Genomic DNA, 8682 nt, shown 5'->3' on the forward strand with positions numbered 1-8682 from the left:
TTTTGAAAGCTCTTTAAGTGAAAGAAATTTGTTCCTGATAACAACCTGCACAAGTACATGACACAATATAGGATTATTTTTAAGAATGTTTGGAAATCAAAAGGTTGAGTAAGTGAGAGCAAGAATATACTGCCCACAGAAATTCTTAATGCTCTTAATTGGTTGTTTACATCAGGAACAAAGAAACAAACTTCTCACCAAAACATATGAGTGCAGTGAACTGAAGATGCTTTAAGTGCTGGATTTGATAGCTTTGTTAAAGCATGGATACAAATGTCAAGAATTATCTTCATAATCTCAGATTTCATTCTACCTGAATTAGCCAATGCTGAGAGCTGAGTCCACATGGAAACTTTCAGCATCTCTGTCTTTATTTGAGCATCTCTAACTGTTAAAAACTCTGTCTTTAATATCAGTGTTAATTTACTGAAGGATTAAAAAGGACTCTTGCTGCTCGTTGGTTCCAGTAACTATAATAAACTCTATATAAGGTTGCACATTTTTAATCTCTATCTTTCCTCTCACCTGACCTTATATACCTATGATTGGGGCTGCTCTTTCCCTGACCTCAAGTGTGTTAGTCCTGAGGTGAAACTTACCCTTTGACTAGTGCCTCCTAGAAATTATGTGCCTGTTTTCTCTTCTGGAAAAAAAGGATGACACTAACCATCTTCCTTTCCAGTTGGCCAGACAATAAAGGAAATAATCTTTGTGAAGGTGCCGAGATCAGTGCCTTATACGTAGAAGGTGCTATTACTTTTTGACATGCTTACCATCTATTTTCTTAACGCTAAACTTCTCTCCACATGATGAGAATTGCTGGTGCCCTGGGTAAGGAGATCTTTTGGAGCCAGTAGTTGTTGGTACTCGTGTACTGTGGTGACTGCCTACACGAATAGATTCTTCCCTGCTGTTCACAGGACCCTACACTCCTCTGTCAACCTTCTGTATATTTCTTGCTGTTTGACTTAATTGGGACTCGAAGCCTAAACTGCTTTTGAGGATATAAACTATTCTAATAGCATACAAAGTGAAGAGAAGAATAGAAGAACTGAATAAAAAATCTCAGCATGAGAACCTGGGTGACCACTGAGATTACAACAGAAAAGTGGAAAGAACTCTGGCTGAGTGGTCAGAGCCCTTTGCTCCTTCCTAGTTTTAAGTGTGCCAAGTTAGTTGGCTACTTTAACTTTTTATTAATCATTTGTAGGACCCCAGTATTAAACTATATTTTGTGCAGAGATTTTTCCCAGAACACTAGTATAATGAGATACTTTAAGAAAATATTCTCAATGCATTTGAAAATCACTGTGTACTATCCCCTGCACCTCACAAATCCAATCTTGCAGAGTCACAAAATGGCATGAACAGAGTCTGTGCACTCCTGGAAAATGAGTTTTCTTGAGATTCTCTACTACAGTGTTATCTACAAAATTAGTATTTTCTAACTCTCATTCTGAAAGATACTGGACAGCTTTGCTGAGAAAGCTAACTTTAAGAACATGATAATCCTTATATCTTAACTAGCCATTCTGAGAGGAATACATATCATCAAACCTTTAGATTATCTGTTAAATCCATTTCCCTAAAAAGGTGTCACTTTCAGGGCTTTTTGGCTTATTTACAGCCACAAAATGACATGGATTATTGTTGGCAGTTCAGCAAGAGTGAAAGTAGCTTGTCATCAAAGAGCATCTATCTCTTTTGGCCTAATTTTAGAATATGAGATGTATTATTACAGAAAGGCTATTACTGATTCCCACATTTTAATGGATTTTTTCTCTTTGTGGATTAAATTTAATTTCTTACTGGCCTATATTAATTTAGTTGCATCTCAATAAACTCCTATTCCATGTCTTCCATTAGTAATATATGGTGCAGGAATGCCTGCCTCATGGCTGTTTTGGGATACTTGGAAAAGCAAGCAGAGGTTCATAAAGATTAAGTCCCATACCCTTTGGCCCATGACGTGTTGAAGAACATGGTGGGGGGGTATATTCATGCACTGGCATATGGGTAGAGGCAGAGTGACTGAAGGGATTCTTGACCTTTCTCTGCCAAACAGCACAGGCCCCTTTGCCCTCTCAGTGTCCCATTTCCTCATGTGACAAATGAGGTATGACTAAATCCCGGCATTTCTCAAGTCCTTTCACATTCTAATCATCCAAAGAACTCTTCAGTTAGTTAATAATCCTTTTCATCATAGTAGAGCCGTACAGCATAATTTCTATCACAGTTATGCAAAGCTAAGTGAAGCAGAGTTAATTAATAGGCATTTCATATTTTCTATGTCAACTAGTTTTGTAGAGAAGAATGAGCCCTCGAGTAGGTGTCAAAGACATATTACTGTGGGGATATGTGTGATGCCCAGATTAAGAAGGAACAAACAAGCATAGGAGAGAGAGAGAGAGAGAGAGAGAGAAAGAAAAAGAAAGAAAAAGAAAGAGAAAGAAAGAAAGAAAGAAAGAAAGAAAGAAGGAAAGAAAGAAAGAAGGAAAGAAAGAAAGAAGGAAAGAAAGAAGGAAAGAAAGAAAGAAGGAAAGAAAATAAAAACAAATTGGAGAAGAACATGAAGGAAAGTGACTGTGGCTTGACTAAGGGTTTTGTACAAGAGGAACTATAATTTATATTTGTGATAGAAGGAGGTTACACAAAGTGCTGAGCTGAAGGAATGTGTAAAGTGTGTATGGTGATGAAAGGTGAGAGTTTGGTTTGAAAGAACTGGTAGGAATGGAGTAATGACTGGGGCATATTTTCAGTCTAAGTGACAGAAAAAGTAAGTAAGTGTAGTTTTTGCTATTTCTGACCTGAGAAGATGAATGGTAGATATGGGCCAAATAATGGAAAAGCAGATTTAGGTTCGATTTTGAATTTTAGAGGGATTATCAAATAAATACTGCATTATTGCATAGAAAGCTTCAGTAAACAATTAAGTCCCTTATTCCTTTTTTTTAAAAATGCTTGATTGTTAAATATTAAACTTGATATTTGGATTAGCATGGCTATCAAAATGTTCTCTGTCTTAGAGATAATTAGGCACTTTATGAGAGCATATCCCATTTTCAAGGGTAGCTTTTTGAGCAATACTGCAGAAATACTGAATGTATAGGAAAAACATATATAATTTGTTGATATACAAGCCAGAAAATTATACTAATGGTTTTAATTTACATTCTACCCTAGCCTTCTATTTTACAGGCAGAAAATTTTTGCTTCCTTTAATTGCACAAGCAATTAGGCATTTACACTCTCAAAATTAAGAGAAAATGGCTAATTGCATATGCAATATCTGTGCCCACTCCTAACAGTGGCTACAAACAATCCTGCTACCAAAATGAAAGCCAGAGATAAAAAGGCGGCCCCGAGTCATTGCCCTTTTTGAAGCTTGGAACATGATTTGCTCATAACTTCAGTGGCTTTGAAAGTTCTATGGTTTTTTCCTTTTGACAGATGTAAGCCTTAGCCTGTATTGCTCCTTATGATCTGAAGTACAAATTATTATCATTTAAATAAAGTGGAAATGGTGACAAATTCTGAACAATTTTATTATAAGATACATTATATTTGAAAATTTTCTCTGTAGTATTTTAGACCGATTGTGTTGGAAATTTAATATGAGTGCCTGCTTTTAAAAGTTAGATTTTCTGCTCTTAAAGCCCACCCAGAATTTGTCTCTAGTCATTTTACACCTTTTCAAATGACACCCAAATATTTACGGTGCCCAAATCACCACAGGAGTTCCACTAAATGTAGTACATCCACAGAAATTTCTGCAGAGGTGAACAAAGGATGAGTTAGTGTCATACCATCTAAAATGCCTATTCCATTTGTAGATCACCGAGTTGATGTTGCTTTTTCCTCCCTAAAATATGTAATATATGCTTCCCGTGTTCAGTGTCTATCTTTCAAAGTAAGGGTTTGGAAGAAAACAGTGTCTATTTGCTACTGAATATTTCCATTCAATATCTCCCAGTAAGAGATAAAGACTTTTGAAAGACCCTTACCCAAGTTGGACAGCTTCCGTGCAGTAATCAGATTCAGCTATTTTAAAAAATCATTATTAACAGCTGTTAAACACAAACATTCGTGAGATTAAATTTTGCTGTAATGACATACCCCAAATCCCTCCTTTTGCTAAATCTATTTAGAAGTCCCCAGGAGTAGCGGAGCACAGCCAACTAACTCTCCATTCTACTTTACTCCCTCAGTCTGATATTCTAGCCATTATTTTTGTTGTTTTTCAAAAAATCTAACTACCCTTGCACTTATGTCATAAAAATTCTGCCTTTTTTTCCCTTTTTTAATATTTGTATTCAAGACAAACAACAGGAGGTTGAAATCAGGCCATTTAAAAGAAACATCTGCTGACATTTATTCATATGCTACATGTTCCACTTTCATCATTGAATGTAATGATAAACACACATTCCAGTCAATAATGGCAATTCCCAGCCAAGCTTTACAAATGGTCTCTTTAACACCTAAATTGACAGCTCGGGAGATTTTGAGATAGAAGCTAAATATGGTACATTTGGACACTGTTTGCCTAAGTCTAGGATGTCTTGAAGACTTTAATAAGCAGACATACATTATAAAATAGAAGAAAGTCTTGACTGTGCAGGTATTGGAGCAGTTGAGTTTGACACTTTTTGAGCAGATTAAAAGCAGAAGAAAAAAAAAAAGAAAAACGTTCAAAAACAAATGGCCCCTTGGAAGAGTAAAGTAAAATAAAGCTCTGGCCCACACTATGTAGAGCACAGTTTCGTTGAAAAGAGAAAACTAATTGCATCTCATTTAAATTATAGATCTTAATTGTGGAATGATAAATAAGTTAAATATTTATTTTGCTTCCCAAGCTAATTGAAATAAACTCTTCTCTGGGTTTCAATCATTAGAACATTTTGATAAAATATTAAATATGTTCTGTTTATTGCTTGCCATGAGTAATTATGTCAGCTTTTAATATGCCAAGAATTTCTGTGAAGGCTAACGCCATAGGTTTTAATATATATTTCTAATTTTTCCTCAGAAAGGAATTCTCACAGCAGAACAAATTAACAGTGCTCAAGGTAACCATTAGAGACCTCATGGTAGAATTGAAATTAGCTTGAATCACCACTGTGAGGACATATAAATACATGCTTCTCTGAGATATTAAGGATCCCATTTTACATGTATCTTTTATGCATATCCCTTTCCATTTTAGTTCAGATTGATTAACCTTATAACTGCATCATAGACTGTGTTCCAGCCAAGCAGAAAATCACAGCTTTACCCAACTCCATCATGTGTGAAGAGTTTTTCTTTTCAAAACTCTGCCGTTACTGTGGTTTAAAACAGGTCACTCGCTGCTTAACTAGAAAGAAGCTAGACATTTAACAAACTATCTCTGAAACATAACGAGAGGTTTGTTATTACCTCATACAGTGTCATCTAAAGAACAAGTCGTACCAGTCTGTAGTACTCCGATTAATGGTATTTTTCTCTGAAATCAGCTCAATTGAGGAGACAGCTTGAGATTGCTTTTTGTTTTTTATTTTGTTTCTCTGTGCAGGACAAATGGAGCTAAATTTGGAATGTCATATTACGATGTTTTCATCTGCTCCCAAGGCATATTGAGCAAAGTAGCCAGACAAATCTTAACACCTTATTATTGTTTTATGTGAGAAAATTTAAAAAAAAAAACAGAAGATGAATTTACAGGGCTCTATGGCATGTGCTTTACATGGTGGGTGGAGGACAGGTCACAAGGACTCCCCAGGTCTTATGACTGAGGTCTGCATCGAAACCCTGGTTTCTCAAGTCAGCATTTAGCTTAAGAGTGAGCACATTGTAGATAAACCTTAATACCATCATGTTCTTTTTCATAATGTCACCTCTCTTAGGAATCTGTTGAAACTAGTTCAATAAAATTTTTCTCCAACCAGCCATTTTCACATATTCACATATTTACCGTGCTGTAAATTATGGTGGTAAATCAATTTGTTAAAGCTTTTGGGCAGAATTTAGAGGAATGCGTTGATTTCTCCTGAGATTTGGTCCTAAATGCTTTTTAAACATGGATGTTTGGCAAGAGGGTAACTCAGACCTGCAGCAACGACACTTGAGCAGAACGTACTTGATGGTGAAAGAGAGAGGAAGTAGTATGTGCTCTCTCCCAGGCCCCCAAAGCCAGAGTGGAGCGAAGATGGGACGCCAAATAAATCTGCCAGTGATTACGCTAAAGGAAATTATGATCTTGTTATAGAAACCATTAAAGGAAAACCAGAGTTGGTATGTAAATATTGTTGCATCATTATACCACTGAAAAAAACAACCTAGTGCAACATTAGTATGTTATGCAATTAACAAAATGAAAAATGAGCTGCTTGAATTTAAAGCTTTTAATGTTTTTCAAACAGATAATAAGCATTTTCGACACCACTGTAAAACATAATAGAAAAGGTCTCCCTCAAAGAGTAACATATTTCATCAATACTTGCTCTGCATTAAGGAGCTGATATACACTCGCATATCTCTATTATTTGTTATTTTCTAACTCCTCAAATAGCAATCACGTATACACACTAAAGCCGGGGGAAGACAGAAGGCTTCCAAGAAGATCAGGAAGTGATTTTTGTAAATTTTTAGAGATTGTTGGCCTACGTGTGTTCTATTGATTGTTTTCTCAAATCAGGAAAATGGCTAGGATAGCCAATTTTGTGTAGGCAAAAGCCCCATTATGAAGTGCTGTGTAAAAATATTTTAAATGTAGAAGTATTTGAAAAATACTAATACAATCCTTCAGAGCCTCAGAATTATAAAATATAATTAACATTTAATTGAATGTTATTCAACATTCTGATTGACTCCTAAAAACCAGAAATGAATTTATTTATTCAATTAATCTGGTGGAACTTAAAAAATACTTCAGTAGAATTCCACTACAGTGGAAAATAGGAAAATAAAAGCTTCTTTAAAATATGCCATAAAACATTCTCATACACTATAGTATACAGATATTGTGTGCATGATGTTTATAATATGTGAATTATAACTATACTGTTCATTTTACTATGCTACTATTTATAGCTGAACAAAAAATCACAATTATTTACTGTTGGAAAATCAAAGAATTGCTCAATCAAAAACAATTTTATAAAACTGAACTTACATTACCAAGAATGAAGCTATTTTACTTTGCAGATGATGGGTGATTTCACTATCAGATTCAGAATAGTAAGGAAAAATTCATATGGGGACAATGCAACTTCCATAATTTCTAAATGGATATAATTTACTGTAGGCACTAGAAACTTAATATGTTCTCCAAAGATTTCTTTAATTTAGTTGTTGCTAATTTATTCACACTAATACAGAAAAAAATACTGCAAAATTTTTCATAACAAAAAAACTGTGCATATCTCTGTGTTTTAGCTGGCATGTGGTTCTACCCAGATGGTTTGGGGCTTTCTTTGCTGCAAAACAGATGGGCTCACACTGTCCCTTACCAATCAAAAGAGAACTTGAAAATATAGGAATATCTTTACCTACATTGCGTCCTTTAATTCAAGAAATTAAAATGCCTAAAAGTATAAATAACTGCCTATGGAAAATAATTTTTGAAATGGGATGTCATATGTTGAAATTATACAGTAACCCAGTTCATGTTTAATGCAAAAATATAAAAAGTTTGGCTTGTACTTGATACTGTTTGTAACATGTAACTATTAACTGAAGAAATTTACAACTATGGAATGACTGTTATCATGTGTTCACCTTGCCTAAAAAACACTGCTGTTTTAAAACTTGCAGTGTAGTTAAGCATATTTCAATTCAAAGTGATCATTCCAGGCAGTATCATACATTGAACCAAGTTAGCAAACATATATGAGTTTAGTACACTTGTAACTGACATACTTTTACAACCAAAATTAAGGTAAAAACAAGGCCCTGAATTAATCTGAATGCTTTAAACATTTCTTTGATTATTCACAAGAGAAATTTTAGTCTTTTGTACATTGAATTAGAATTATGGCCCGCCTTCAGTTTTAAGATTTCTGGTGAAATGTGGAAGTTTGATATTCAGGACAATAAAAAGCACCATCCTTGTTTTGTATAGATCAATAAATTGTCCAAAGTAATATGGTGGCACACTGTCATATTATCACTGCCACTGTAGGCTCAGCAGCTTAAAATACATTGTTGCTTATATGGAGGGTTCCTACTATTTTTACCTCAAATACACAAGTAAAATTGTCAACGTGATGCTGTGACCAATTTTTGGTATTTTGTAAATATACATTCCAACAGTGAGTAACTTTGCTGGATCATAGTCATGGCAAATAGTTTCAGAGGCTGATGTTTCAAAGTCTAGTTCAGCTATCTGGTCTACCTTTATTTACCCGGGATAAGTGGTTTTCAAGCACTGTGTACCCTGTGTTTTGCTTCTCTCCGACTATGCATTTGTATATCGTACAATCTATCCAGTAAAGGAAAAGTGATGGAGCTCTAATGCCTAACTATGAAAACAAAATCTAGAGTCACTTACTATATATCTATAACTCTATATCAACTATATCTAAATTTATCTAAACATGCATATACATACATATATTTACATGTATATTAGCAACTATACATATAACTAACTCTGTCTATATATATATACATATATATATATTTATATAGATCTTTATTCCT

The sequence above is a fragment of the Crocuta crocuta genome, unplaced genomic scaffold (assembly GCF_008692635.1).
Source record: "Crocuta crocuta isolate KB4526 unplaced genomic scaffold, BGI_CrCroc_1.0 scaffold116, whole genome shotgun sequence".
In the NCBI taxonomy this organism is placed as follows: Eukaryota; Metazoa; Chordata; class Mammalia; order Carnivora; family Hyaenidae; genus Crocuta; species Crocuta crocuta.